This window comes from Bos grunniens, chromosome 21 (assembly GCF_055505025.1).
Source record: "Bos grunniens cultivar Pamir isolate PY7600 chromosome 21, Bosgru_T2T1.0, whole genome shotgun sequence".
NCBI classification, from domain to species: Eukaryota; Metazoa; Chordata; class Mammalia; order Artiodactyla; family Bovidae; genus Bos; species Bos grunniens.
The window spans coordinates 20,594,050-20,609,785 of NC_141185.1; the positions used below are offsets into that span (position 1 = coordinate 20,594,050).

Below are 15,736 nucleotides of genomic sequence, written 5' to 3' on the forward strand. Positions count from 1 at the left end.
GTCTATCATCATAGCTCGTGAATGACTAGCAGTGTTATTTTCCAAAACTTACTTTATAAAAAAGCCAAATTTTGCCCGTTAGAAGTCTATCATCATAGCTCGTGAATGACTAGCAGTGTTATTTTCCAAAACTTACTTTACAAAAAAGCCAAATTTTCTCAGACACAGCAATTAAGTTAGCCTACATTTATACATACACCTAACCCACTAATTGGCAAGTTCATTTGGATCTCCAAATAGCATGGACACCTGTTTCTCAGTGTGTGAGACAAATAATTACCTTTTGCTTGCAACTCATTTTAATGAATTTTAAGAGAAGAAAACCCATAATTTATTTTCTTTGGAAAGTTCTAGATTATCAAGGCACTAACTTTTGCTGAATACATCAGATGTGTTTGATTTTTAAAAAGGCCTTCAAGGTAATTGAAATCTCACTGCCTTGTAGAACGGGGAGGAGTAAATGGAAAAAGAGGAGGAACAGGGAGAAGGGGATAATGTTTTACATCAAGGGAGAACTTTCCAAAACTATGTCAAAAAGCTTTCTGAGAAAACGGATGTGAATTTACTGGGTGAACAAACCTGACCCCATCCATCACTGTCCAATGAATGATAGATTGTTCAATACAAGATGTTTGCTTTTTCTATGTTCCCATATTTGACACTTAAAGGAGACAGAAAAACATAGAAACCCTTCAAAGACAAACCTTTAACTACAGCAATTACTCCTGAAATATATGTGAGTGACAGAAAGCTTGGAAGACTATTTTCTGAAAATCATGTGGCATTTTATAAGGAAACTAGATCATGAGGAGGTTTACTTACTCAGATAAATCATAAATCACTGGCACTGTCTATACAACACACTGATTGAAAAAACACAAATTTAAAAGTCGTTGACTACAGGGGTTAGTAGATAGCTGCCTGTTGCTCTGGCTAAGCCATGAGAAGAACACCATGGGAAAAGAATAAAAGCAAGATATAGCAACTATGTATAATCTAAACAAAAAGTCCATGGGGCTGATTTGTTGGGATCATCATGCCTTGCTGAGCTAAGGAGGTACATACTGTGGACCTTGGAACGCCAGGTCAGTGCAAGTTCAGAACGCTGCTTCAACATGCACGGATTGTTCTTCCATGCTCATGCAAGGACTGCTGCCCCCGGCTGTGCGATGCCCTTGGTGCTAGGAGACAGCATAAAAGTACAAAGAAGAACATCAACTCTGGGACATGACGGGGGCATGGGAACCTTATGCTACCTAAAATCCAGATACTTTCTGCATACCAAGAGTTCAGTAAAAGCGATGTAGAATCAGTCAGTAGGGCTCTCGATCCTAGAGGTCTTGAGTCCCCCAGTCCCATATTTAAAACTTTAATTCTGTCTCTAGTTTCCTTTTTCCAAACTGTTTCCAAAAGTTTTCAACCACTTTTGATCCCTACCTGCTGCACTGGCCACAGCAATTGACAAGAAGTGGCAGGATTCATTTTGATATTTGGCAAAACTAATACAATTTTGTAAAGTTTAAAAAAAAATAAAAATAAAAAAGACATTAAAAATAAATAAATAAATAAATAAAATGGCTATCCGTTCAGCTCAGTCATGTCCGACTCTTTGCGACCCCATGAACTGCAGCACGCCAGGCCTCCCTGTCCATCACCAACTCCCAGAATCCACCCAAACCCATGTCTATCGAGTCAGTGATGCCATCCAACCATCTCATCCTCTGTCGTCCCCTTCTCCTCCTGCCTTCAATCTTTCCCAGCATCAGGGTCTTTTCCCGTGAGTCAGCTCTTCGCATCAGGTGGCCAAAGTATTGGAGTTTCAGCTTCAGCATCAGTCTTTCCAATGAACACCCAGGACTGATCTCCTTTAGGATGGATTGGTTGGATCTCCTTGCAGTCCAAGGGACTCTCAAGAGTCTTCTCTAACACCACAGTTCAAAAGCATCTAGGAAGTTACTTTTTATAATATCAGTGAGATGGTCAAATAAATATCAATGCAATTATACAAACTCAATGGGATTGGTATATACAATTTTTCCAGATACAATGCTGGCTTCATAAATATACTTAGTACTACTAATATTTAGCCTTTGATACTTTAACTCTTCTATTGAGTTTCTCTAATAGATGTTTCCAATGACACTTTACTCAGTAGTTGACTTTCCCCAAGATTTTATTTGATATTTTAAGCATGTTTTGCTCTTTTTTTTTTTAATAAAGTATCCAAGGATTCCTATACGGTGGTAAAATACAAGAAACATACTTTTTTGCTGAAGATAAAGCAGATTCCAACAGGAATGCAGTGTAAAATTGTTTCTAAAAAGTCAATGCTTAAGACCATTATCTTATCTTGAATTCCTCTGATAGCATAACCTGAACAAGGCCTGGGATGCAGGTGATTTCATTGGGAGATAATCTCAGAAAGCAAGTGTAATGGAGTGGAAAGAGTGAGAAAGGGAAACAAAAAAATGGATCATTCCTTAATAAGCTGGTTACCTGTGTCAACAGCTGGGTCTTAGTACCCCAGGGCCTTCTGAGGAGTCATGTGGAAGGTGCCCTAGAACTGTCCCTCCAAGGAGAGAAGACTGGGGCCTTTATCCACCAGCCTACTCTCCTCCATTTTATAAAGGTTACTTAAGAGAGTATTAACCCTCTAATTAACCTGCACAAACTCACCAAGGATAAGAAAATTCCCACGGCTTCCGGGAAAGCTCAGAGGCAGTAAAATGTGGTGTGTTATCATGCTTGCAGTGCACTGTTGGCTGGGCATCCAGCTGGAGTTAAAATCAAAAGTGGCTAAGGGATGTGATGCAGGCCTCAAAGGCAACAGTTACAACCACTGAATTTCTTTTATCTCTTTGTATGTATTGCACTTCCCTGGTGGCTCAGATGGTAAAGAATCTGCCTGCAATATGGGAGAATAGGGCTCAATGCCTGGGTCAAGAATATCCCCTGGAGAAGAGAATCACTACCCACTAAAGTATTCTTGCCTGGAGAATCCCATGGACAGAGGAGCCTGGAAGACTACAGTCCATAAGATTGCAAAGAGTTGGCTATGACTGAAGGGACTGAGCTCTTACACATGCAAGGCACTAGTAAAGGACTTAGAGATAAAAGGCACTGGGAGCTTTGAAATCAGATCTGTATGTGAAAGCAGTCTCTACATCATTAGATTTTCAGCACTGGGAAAATCCATCAGTCTTCCTAGGGGATGCTAGTATCCATCTTCTGAGGCTGTGATCATGATTAAATGACCTAAGACACACAAAACATCTGACACACTGCAAGTGTTCATGAGTGATAGTTCTTATTGACTTGCCCCACCTACAGTGATACCCTCACACTCATTTCATGATTTCTTTTATTCATCTGATTATCAGGTTTTTAAGTTTCAGTTTAAACTATTCATCAGATTATCAGGATTTTAAGTCTCAGGAAAGATGTCATTAACTCACAACACTAGATTAAGCACCTTAAAAGAGACTACTGAGTTTCTCCATAGGCCTTCTTTTTTAACACTTGAGTTACTTGTTACTAATTATATATATTTAGGCTAAACTGTTAGCTCCACCATGGAGGGAAATGTCCACCTTGCTTTCTAGGGCTATCAATGAATATTTCTTGAATTGTATTGATATCTCTTAATAATATACTAAGGAATTCAATAAATATTTTACTTCTTAGCTTTTCCTGATTGCAGAGATCATATGAAATCTTGGCTACTAAGAACACTTACAGTGTCATACATACTAGCAATACAATCTGTATTTTGGCAATAAGCTTTTCTACCATAAATAGATCTTGATGCAATTTTTATTTTGACTCTAGAGCACACAGTTGAAATTAAGCCTAAGATGATCCTTATTCTTCTTCCATAAGCATTTGTCTACCTCACCACAGACCACTGCCCCTTCCAATTTCCTAGATAAAGATATAAAAAAGTGATCAACAACCCAAGTGAGGAAAAGCACCAAAATATAGGTGGAGAAGGGCTGGTGGGTGGGAATTTCTGCCCTCCATTCTCCAGAATGATCTTTTTCCAAACCCCCAGATGAACTGAAGCAGACTGGATAAACCCTAGTTCTTTCCTGCTTTGATGATGGAATGGGTACAAACTTATCGACTGCTTTTCTCAGAGGCCTATTTTCAGAAAGAAAGAATTCGTATGTATCAGTCTTGACTCTCAACCTCCTGAGGAGTCCCTGAAGCCTGACATTTACTTGCATTAATTTCTAAATGTAAACAGAAGAACAAATGCTAATGTTTTCTCCCCTCTAGGTTGTTTCTCTCATTCAAACCACCACATTAACTTTTGCTAATGTTGTTCTTGTCTCTAATGTTTTTCTGGATTTTCTGATTTGGTTTCCTAGTCTTGACTTCATGTCTTCATCCACTTGTTAATATTTATCAAATATCAAGTGTGGTACGATTCAGTTTTTGGCCCTGGACCCTCTCCCTGAACCACATCATGACATCTGAGCCCATCCTAGCTTCCTCCACACCCAGACTCATTTAAGCGTTCACCTTGCTGACACTGGATAGATGTTTTATGTTCTCTCCTGGGTCTCAGAAATGACAGTCTTGGCTTAGGTAAACTCTGTACTTCTGTTTGGTTTTAATCATTCAATTTCCAATTCATTGGGGAGAAATGGAAAGATATAAGCATCTGAATGCAGAGTTCCAAAGAATAGCAAGAAGAGATAAGAAAGCCTTCCTCAGCAATCAATGCAAAGAAATAGAGGAAAACAACAAAATGGGAAAGACTAGAGATCTCTTCAAGAAAATTAAAGATTCCAAGGGAACATTTCATCCAAAGATGGGCTCAATAAAGGACAGAAATGGTATGGACCTAACAGAAGCAAAAGATATTAAGAAGAGGTGGCAAGAATAAACAGAAGAACTGTACAAGAAAGATCTTCACAACCCAGATAATCATGATGATGTGATCACTGACCTAGAGCCAGACATCCTGGAATGTGAAGTCAAGTGGGCCTTAGAAAGCATCACTATGAACAAACCTAGAGGAGGTGATGGAATTCCAGTTGAGCTATTTCATATCCTGAAAGATGATGCTGTGAAAGTGCTACACTCAATATGCCAGCAAATATGGAAAACTCAGCAGTGGCCACAGGACTGGAAAAGCTCAGTTTTCATTCCAATCCCAAAGAAAGGCAATGCCAAAGAATGCTCAAACTACCGCACAATTGCAGTCATCTCACAGGCTAGTAAAGTAATGCTCAAAATTCTCCAAGCCAGGCTTCAGCAATACGTGAACTGTGAACTTCCTGATGTTCAAGCTGGTTTTAGAAAAGGCAGAGGAACCAGAGATCAAATTTCCAACATCTGCTGGATCATGGAAAAAGCAAGAGAGTTCCAGAAAAGCATCTATTTCTTCTTTATTGACTATGCCAAAGCCTTTGACTGTGTGGATCACAATAAACTGTGGAAAATTCTGAAAGAGATGGGAATACCAGACCACTTGACCTGCCTCCTGAGAAGCCTGTATGCAGGTCAGGAAGCAACAGTTAGAGCTGGACACGGAACAACAGACTGGTTCCAAATAGGAAAAGGAGTACGTCAAGGCTGTATACTGTCACCCTGCTTATTTAACTTATATGCAGAGTACATCATGAGAAACATTGGACTGGAAGAAACACAAGCTGGAATCAAGATTGCCGGGAGAAATATCAATAACCTCAGATACGCAGATGACATCACCCTTATGGCAGAAAGTGAAGAGGAACTCAAAAGCCTCTTGATGAAGATGAAAGTGGAGAGTGAAAAAGTGGGCTTAAAGCTCAACATTCAGAAAACGAAGATCATGGCATCTGGTCCCATCACTTCATGGGAAATAGATGGGGAAACAGTGGAAACAGTGTCAGACTTAATTTTTTGGGCTCCAAAATCACTGCAGATGGTGACTGCAGCCATGAAATTAAAAGACGCTTACTCCTTGGAAGCAAAGTTATGACCAACCTAGATAGAATATTGAAAAGCAGAGACATTGCCAACAAAGTTCCGTCTAGTCAAGGCTATGGTTTTTCCAGTGGTCATGTATGGATGTGAAAGTTGGACTGTGAAGAAAGCTGAGCACTGAAGAATTGATGCTTTTGAACTGTGGTGTTGGAGAAGACTCTTGAGAGTCCCTTGGACTGCAAGGAGATCCCACCAGTCCATTCTGAAGGAGATCAGCCCTGGGATTTCTTTGGAAGGAATGATGCTAAAGCTGAAACTCCAGTACTTTGGCCACCTCATGTGAAGAGTTGACTCATTGGAAAAGACTCTGATGCTGGGAGGGATTTGGGGCAGTAGAAGAAGGGGATGACAGAGGATGAGATGGCTGGATGGCATCACTGACTCGATGGACTTGAGTCTGAGTGAACTCCGGGAGTTGGTGATGGACAGGGACGCCTGGTGTGCTGTGATTCATGGGGTCACAAAGAGTCGGACACGACTGAGCGACTGAACTGAACTGAATCTTTAATAGGTGAAATTATTGGCATAATTCCTGTCTCAGCATCCAACCCTGTCAAATCACATGTCTGACTTGCCCAATTCATCAAAAGGGGAATTGATGTGGAGTTAGAGTGACTACGTTGTCAGCATTATTGATCCTTTTCCAATTACACTCATTTAATTATCTTCACAAGTTGCTTATATGGCCTGGATGAATATTAGCTACACAGATTTACAATGGTATTGAAAAGCACAGTCTCACTGGTATACCATAAATGCTTCCCAATTAAATGGTGAGACTATTTTTGCTCCAGGGATTATTAGCATGAACAAACTATTTTGCATACAATGCTGCTGCTGCTACTGCTGCTGCTAAGTTGATTCAGTCGTGTCCAACTCTGTGCAACCCCATAGACGGCAACCCACCAGGCTCCCCCATCCCTGGGATTCTCTAGGCAAGGACACTGGAGTGGGTTGCCATTTCCTTCTCCAATGCATGAAACTGAAAAGTGAAAGTGAAGTCGCTCAGTCATGTCCGACTCTTAGTGACCCCATGGACTGCAGCCCACCAGGCTCCTCTTCCATGGGGTTTTCCAGGCAAGAGTACTGGAGTTGGGTGCCATCCGTCTTCTGAGTGCTCAATAAATGTTTGTTAAGTCAAACCCAATGTTTTCTAAATGTTTCAACAATTCGAAAGTATAATACAATGTAGCATTATTTGGCATTTGATTTGGAGCCAGCCTTTCTGTAGCCTGTAACATTTTATACAGGTTGTAATCACACTCATTCTATTTTGAAACTCAGACAATCATAAAGCTGGAGATCACTTGGAAATCAACCAGCTTTTCACACAGCTGCCATACTGTCATGTGTAATATTTCAGATATGGAGAATATTCTGTTGGAAAAAGTGGCCTCTGCCAAATTATATAATGAGAATGCCGATAGTCCCAAACAGGGTTAACAGAAAAATGTTTCATATTTGCAAAGTATTTAGATCACATCATGGGGCCTGACAACAATACCTACAGTGGTTGGCAAAATGATTACAGTAGTTTGAACCATTAGAATCCATAGTGGGACTACTCTAATATAGTTTCTCAGAATTACTCACTTTAAGGTAGCATTAGAAGATCCTGTCAACTATCAGCTGATGGGTCTTTTTAAAGGGAAAAAAAATCATTGAATGAATAAAGCAATGAAATATGTATCTCAGTAGTAAATATGAATGACTGTTAAGGCATTGTGTGAAATGACAGTTTGAGCTGGAACACTGTCACAGCACATGGTAACAATCTGTGGAGACCATTACCCAAAGCCAGGGTCTCTGTTGTGGGTCTTTTTTACTGAGAACTGTTAAGACACATCAGGATTTGCTGTTTATGGAGATACCTCTAAAATGTATCTCAAAGTAAAGGTGCAAGGAAAAGCAAATAAAGGGGCTCTCTAAACAAAGACTTTTAAAGAATATGGGCTTCTGTACTCATTCCTTGATGAATCGCCACACATATCAAAGGCTGGGAGAGGGCTTCCCTGGTGGTCTAGTAGTTAAGAATCCACCTGCCAACTCAGGGGACACAGGTTCTATCCCTGGGCCAGGAAGATCCCACATGCCACTGTGCAGCAAAGTCCGTGAGCCACAGCCACTGAGCCTGTGCTCTAGAGCCCGTGAGCCACAGCCACTGAGCCTGTGCTCTAGAGCCCGTGAGCCACAGCTAATGAGCCCACATGCCACGACTTCTGAAGCCTGTGTGTCTACAGCCTGTGCCCTGCAACGAGAGAGGCTACTGCATTGAGAAAGTCTGCACACCGCAACAGAGTGGCCCCCACTCACCGCAACTAGAGAAAGCCTGCGTGTAGCTACGAAGACCCAGCACAGCCAAAAATAAATAAGTAAATAAAGTTGGGAGAAATCCTGCAGTAAAAAAATCATTTTCACTTTCTTTCACCTATTAGGTCCTTCCTGATTCTTTTTGTTTAACCTATTTCATCAGATTAACATATCATGAAGGTAATTTTCTTTATACACTTTGGGAGATGCTGCTCCAGAGTGTAATCCACAAGTGAATAGGACACTTGAACATTTCAAGTGATTCTCCCCGTTTCATTGACAAGAAAAATATTGAAAGGTCTTTTGGACCCAAGAGGGCCTTTATTACATGCCTCATGATTTGTTAACAGCTAGTTTAATCGAATAATCCATTATGGGCTTGTCTCTGATTATAACTTCTGAGCTACTGTAATGCTACTTTCTTGCTAAAAATGGAACTCCAAGGATTGTCTAACTTAGTGTCTAACTTAGGTTTTACAATTAAATATTTGACCTATCGACTCTTTTTTATCTAGAGGAGAGAACAACTCTTACCTCTGTGTCTCAGAATAAAATTTATTATTGGTATTTAGGCAATGTGATTGCCTAATTGTAGGATTATTTTTATGTATATTATTCAAAAGCTTACTGTATTACAGTTGATAAACTACACATCAAGAATATAAAGATGATCATGTCACAGACCCTGACCCAAGAGGTGTACAATAAAGAAGAAAATTAAAAAACCAATCATATCACGATGACGATACTTTGTAGATCATTGCAAAATATTGTAACACACTGACATTATAAGTTCTGTTTTTAAGGACTTGAGAACAATTCAAGAGGATGATAAACAAAAGGTGACCGTGTATTCTCCAAGTAAAAAAGTCATTTATTTAAAAATATTCATTTAAAATATTTATTCAGCACCTACTTTATGCTATACACTCTTCTATGCATTAGAAGGGCATTGTGAACAAAAGGGATAAACACATTTGCTTCACAGAGATTATTTTTTAGTGGTAAAGACTATGCGTGAGAAAAGTACACAAACAGAAATAAATAAAGCACATATTCATTTAGAAAATGATAATTACTAAAAATAAAGAGGGCAAGAAAAGCAATCTGAAGAATCTGTAGCAGTAGACAAGGGTGAAATTATAGATAAGATGGCCAGGGAAATCCTCAATGAGGTGACTTTTGAGTAAAGTCCTGATGGAAGTGAGAGGACAAGCCCTGGGAACATATGGAGACAGTTATTCCAGGCAGTGGGAGCTGTGAGGGCTAAGATCATAAGCTGTGCAACTGCCTAACATGTGTGAGGCAGTAAAGAGGCCAGTGTGGTTGCAACAGAGGAGAGTGAGCCAGTAAAGGGAGATGAGGCCAAGAAGTGAGGGGTCCAGGCCTCTTGGGCCACAGTAATGACTCTGGCTTTTACTTAAGTAAGATGACGAGTCATGGGTGCTGAGCAGAGAAGCACCATGATCCAACTTAGATATAACTGAATGTTAAATATAGCAGTCATATTGGCATGTTGAGAGTAGATGAAAGCAAAAGTAAAAGCAAAATAAGAGAAATACATTAGGACATTATTAAACTATACAAATGAGAGTTGATGGAAAATCAAGTCACAGTATTAGTTTGGAATCTGAGTATACTTTGAAGGATTTACTAGTCAGATGTGACTTTAGCAATTTAGCACAGAGAGTGTGAATTAAAAAATTAAGTCAAAATCACTCCACATTTCTTAATGGAGTTGCCATCAACTAAGTACCAAATGGGGCTTCCCAGGTGGTACTAATGGTAAAGAACCTGCCTGCCAATGCAGGAGACAAAAGAGACAAAGTTTCCATCCCTGGGTTGGGAAGATCCTTTGGAGGAAGAAATGGCAACCCACTCCAATATTCTTGCCTGGAGAATCCCATGGACAGAGGAGTCTGGTGGGCTGCAGTCCATGTGGCACAAAGAGCCGGACACAACTGAAGCGACTTAGCACGAAGTTACAAAAGACCTAGAATGAATCAGTTTCCTTAGAGGAGAAAATTTTCCTTAAAGTTTTATCGCCCTTTATTTATGGCCCTTTGCTGCTACTGCTGCTGCTGCTAAGTCGCTTCAGTCATGTCTGACTCTGTGCGACCCCATGGACTGCAGCCTACCAGGCTTCTCCATCCATGGGATTCTCCAGGCAAGAACGCTGGAGTGGGTTGCCATTTCTTTCTCCATTGGACCCCTTCAAGGGCTTGGGAGGGGTCCTGAAAATATACTACATGAATCATTTTTCTGTAAGATTTGCCAAAATAAGATATTTTAGCTAACTGCAATTTCTACTTCTTCTTCATCATAATTCTCCTGTTTAGTGGTGCTGGGATGGCTGCAGGTATTTTGAGGATCCAAATGAAGATAATTTGAGGACATGATTAGATTGAGCTTAATGGAATATATGTATCACTTCCGTGTATAGTTGTCATATAGCTAGTCATTTTCCTATACTCCCCCTACTGATGCGATGATTCATCTGGCATTGTGAAACACAAGGACAAGGCCAGGATTTGCAAATAAACATACTCTATGGCATCCAGGAATAAAACTATGGGTAACAGAGGAGAAACAAGGGTTGAAATGTACTAAACAATAATTTAGTATGTGGAAAATTCTTCTAGTAATCTTATGTATAAGATTGTAGACACCAGATTTCATACTCATTGCCACCTATTCCAAATGTTCTTTTCTATCCTGATTATGCTCAATGATACAGTTTACACAGTTATGACCAGAGAAAAATATTTTATGAGAATCATACAAAATAGAATTTTTCAGAATTTCTGTATTTGCAGAAGCACCACCGTAAAGATTGAATGTATGTGTGAGGTCACACATTTTATGTATTCTAAAGTATCAGATCACATCTTAATATATCTGTTTCATCTCCTGAAGCTTGACAGTTTCTTAAAATGGTCCACAAAAATGCTACCTTGAAACTGAAATGGACTGAAAAATATGGGTTTCAATCAGGAACTCCTATTTAAATTCATTGCTAAGTTGGTGGTGGTTGTATTGAGTAGGCCCTTGTATTTTTGATTATCCAATTCATGACAAGAAGTGAAATCATATCAACACAAGGGAAATATATTTAACATTACGTCTCAATTGACACAAAATGGTGACATTAACAACTGCAACAACAACAAATAATAATAATATAGAGCTGTTATAAAGAATCAGTGGCAAACTGATGAACATCCGTCAACAGGTCAAATAGTATTTAAGATTGGAGAATACCCAAGAAAACTGTATGGTCCTTGAAATCTTACCATTCAGATAAGAAAATACTTGAAAAGGATCTTACCCAAATTTTATAATAATTCTAAAATTTTACATGGGATTTCTAATAACAGATTGTGAAGCAAAAAGAAAGATTTCTATCATATCAAAAATAATCATTTATGTTAGAGGAATAACAGAATTATCTTTTTCTTCTAATAAAATTTATATTTTTAAGTTATTTGGAATATGATGAGGTAATCAAAAAATAGAGGAGGGAAAGTATCATAGAGGTTTTTCAGTCAGTTTTATTAATAAAACATAGTATGCTAGTTTTCTGGATTTTGAAAACTTTAACATATTCATAAGTTTTTAAAAATTTATAATTTGCTAACATTTCTTTTCTCATACATCTGTTTTGAGAAGCATGACAGAAAATGCCTGGATTGCTTTGAATAGATTGTAAGAAATATAGATGGTAGTGACTCTGTTACTGAAGACTTAGAATAAGGTGAGAAGTGTGATAATGAATATTGAAATTGTTTCAGAAAATATATGAATCATTATGAATAAACTGTTAGAAATATGGACGTGAAAGTTACTGCCAATAGGAGCTAGGAAGGAAGTGAGAAACAGTAGAAACGGGATCCTTTCTTAAAGTGGCGGTAAGTTTACTGGAAGTATGTCTTGCTGTTATGTGGAAAGCAGACTTTGTAAATGACAAAACTGAATATTTAGCTGAGATTTTCCACGCAAAATGTTGAAAATACAGCAACACTTACATATTTAGTTGGGGAAAGTGTTGAATGATCTTCTTGATATTTATAGTGAAACGTGAGAAGAATGAGATAAATTTAGGGTAAAACTGTTAAATAAATAGGAAGGAGGACTCGAGGATTTGAGAAATTTCCAGACTATCCAGATTGCAAAAGATACTAAAATTAAGAGAAAGTATGCTCTAGACAAAAAAAAAAAAACCCAGAGAATGATTGTACAACCTTTTGCCTATACCTCAGAAAGATCAAAAGGTCAGAGTATTCAGTAACATACCAGGCTCTTTAAAAAGACTAAGGGGTGTGGATCACAGATCTCATTTAAACTTAAAAGAATTTAGGAAGTTAAAAAAGCAGAGAGATTACATTGCCAACAAAGGTCCACACAGTCAAAGCAATGGTTTTTCCAGTAGCCATGTACGGATGTGAAAGTTGGACCATAAAGAAGGCTGAGCACTGAAGAATTGATGCCCTTGAACTGTGGTGTTGGAAAAGACTCTAGAGAGTCCCTTGGAATGCAAGGAGACCAAACCAGTCAATCCTAAAGGAAATCAACCCTGAATATTCATTGGAAGGACTGATGCTAAAGCTGAAGCTCCAACACTTTGACCACCTGATGTGAAGAACTGACTCACTGGAAAAGACCCTGATGCTGGGAAAGATTGAAGGTGAGAGGAAAAGGGGAAGACAGAGGATAAGATGGTTGGATGGCATCACCGACTCCACAGACATGAGTCTGAGAAAGCTCTGGGAGTTGGTGATACGGCAGTCTGGCATTCTATACAGTTCATGGAGTAGCAAAGAGTTAGGCACGAATGAATGACTGAAGAACAAGGAAGCTTAAGGGCATTGTCTCTCATCCATGTGAGCAGTCATAACTGAGGATGAGATTGTCCAGGAAGATCTATGGACAAGCCTCTTGCTATGGACAGGAATCTTTTTTTTTTCATTTTTTATTTTAAAAAGTAGAAATCACATACCAAAAATACAGATTACTCTGACATGTTAGCAAAATAGCTTATGGCTGGACTTGAGTTTGGAAGTACTGTATATGTGAGGGTATCCGGAAATCAGAGGCCAATTGGATCCTCCCTCAAGCCCATGTCACTAATCTGTAAACAATAATTTCAAATAGTATGTAGCACTTTTTAACTACTACCAAACTGAAACCTAATCATTTCCCATATAACACTACTTTGTAAAAATGTTCTTCCTTAGGTTTGAGCAGATAAGGGCACTTCACACCATTGTTTCTATCATTTGAAATATCTGATTTTTTAAAAGAGCAATATTAAAGGAAATGATGAGTTTGGGCTTTTTGCTCCATTTTGAACATATGGAAAGGTCATTGATTTAAAAAAGAAATTAGTGTTTTGTATTTTTTTTTAAGTAGAGTTTAATCCTTTTGCTTCTATGTATTTAAAAAAAAATCACTGATGCTATCAAAAGGTTCAGCACCCGAGTCTTAACTTTTATGCAGTTGCCAGCTGTGCTTATTGCTCTGAAACTGCACAGAATACACACCTGCTTCTTGTGTATATTCCTAATTGAAAGGAACATGCAGTTCTTAGGGAACTCCAGGTCCAGAACTTTATAAAACAGGTTGTTAGAAACAATCACTGTGGAAGGTCATTAATATAAAAAAAAGCCAATTTAAAATACTTGATTCCAGAGTGAAATAAACATAACTTCAAGAACCTCAGCAAAAAGGAAAATGGCAGGCATCCGCAGTTTAGAATTCCATCCAACATTTCAAGAATCAGAGACTGACTGGTTCCCACCTCTCTAAAACAAAGCAAGTCATTTTAAAAGCTAAAGAACCCCGGTTAATATAATTTTATCATAAAGTCAGAAGTCCACAATTCAATTTCCTCAGCTAATTCAGAACGCTGGGAACACAGTACATAAAGGAAATAAAAGTATTAGTCACTCAGTCATGTCCTGACTTTTCGCTACCCCATGGACTGTAGCCCACCAGGCTCCTCTGACCATGGGATTTTCTAGGCAAAAATACTGGAGTCGGTTGCCATTTCCTCCTCCAGGGGGGAAACTGTACATAAAGGAGACTTCATTAATGTGCATTAGAGGATACCCCAGGTTAAACTGTTATAGAAAACTGTCTCTTGAGTCTTTAAAATTTATACCAGTTCTATACCTCTGGTTGGCTGATTGTTTCTTTATTTAGGTCTTAAGGTGAATGACCTGGGGATATTTGTTTCCATCAATACAAGTGCTAATCTAAAGGCACAGTTGAAATGTATATTTTTCTTGCTATCCTCAGAAGAGATTGCGGCAAATCTACTCTATGATTCTCATTCTTTTCAGCTTACAATACAAATACCTTATTGTTTTCTGCAACCTATGTCTTATAATAAAGCAGTGCTGAAAAATTAAATAGAAGAAAGTTCAGTTGCCATATAAGCTATGAAAACGATTTGCTGGTGGTTTTTTAAGCTTGATTCTAAATAGATTTACAAAAAAGGGCACTTGGAAGATGTGGTTCAAATTTTGCTATTGAAGGTATCTTGAAATTATAGGCTCACTCTCCCCAAAATTTCTTTTTTTTTTATTTTATTTTTAAACTTTACATAATTGTATTAGTTTTGCCAAATATCAAAATGAATCCGCCACAGGTATACATGTGTTCTCCATCCTGAACCCTCCTCCCTCCTCCCTCCCCATACCATCCCTCTGGGTCGTCCCAGTGCACTAGCCCCAAGCATCCAGTATCGTGCATCCAACCTGGACTGGCATCTCGTTTCATACATGATATTTTACATGTTTCAATGCCATTCTCCCAAATCTTCCCACCCTCTCCCTCTCCCACAGAGTCCATAAGACTGTTCTATACATCAGTGTCTCTTTTGCTGTCTCGTACACAGGGTTATTGTTACCATCTTTCTAAATTCCATATATATGTGTTATTATTCAAAAAGCATAGAGCTTAGGCTGTTAAGGATATAGCAGTGATAAAAGCTTTCCTAGTCATTTCTAAAAAGCAACACTTCATAGTTTTTTCTCTCCAGTGGTTCTCTAACATACTTGTAGAAGGAAGGCAATGGAAAACCAAGAATAAAAATAGCTGAGCTCTCCACAATTGGGCTTCCTGCCTACTTGCCATGTTCAAAGAAAAGAGGAGACACCATCTTGCAACAGAGGCTTCATAGACACCTGGGCTTCTCCAGTGACATCAGGCATTTGATGCCCCATGTCTTTTGGTTCTTCTTGTTGCCAATGGTCAACCTGGCGATGGTGGTGAAATGAGAGCAATTAACCTGTAAATGAAAGAGGGCTTCCTTTAACAGTTGAAGAGTACTGTCTGGCACAGTTTCAAAGACTTGTGGTGTTTTTAATGTGGGAATTTCTCCAAATTCAAGTTTTGGGTATTATGTTAAAGCACCAACTGAGTGATAGGTGTTAGAGGTAGTTGAGTT

General features: G+C 38.8%; 1 long non-coding RNA gene across 9 annotated transcripts in view; it reads right to left on the reverse strand.

The window, feature by feature from the left end:
- LOC147349204 (uncharacterized) overlaps positions 1 to 15,736 on the reverse strand; it is a 535,617-nt gene that overhangs the window by 82,130 nt on the left and 437,751 nt on the right. For 3 of the 9 annotated variants that reach the window (XR_015149614.1, XR_015149645.1, XR_015149624.1), the window contains one exon: positions 1,066 to 1,181. The exons of the other annotated variants lie outside the window; for them this stretch is intronic. This is a non-coding gene — a long non-coding RNA (uncharacterized LOC147349204). The remainder of the gene's footprint in view (positions 1 to 1,065; positions 1,182 to 15,736) is intronic. 9 annotated transcript variants of the gene reach the window in all.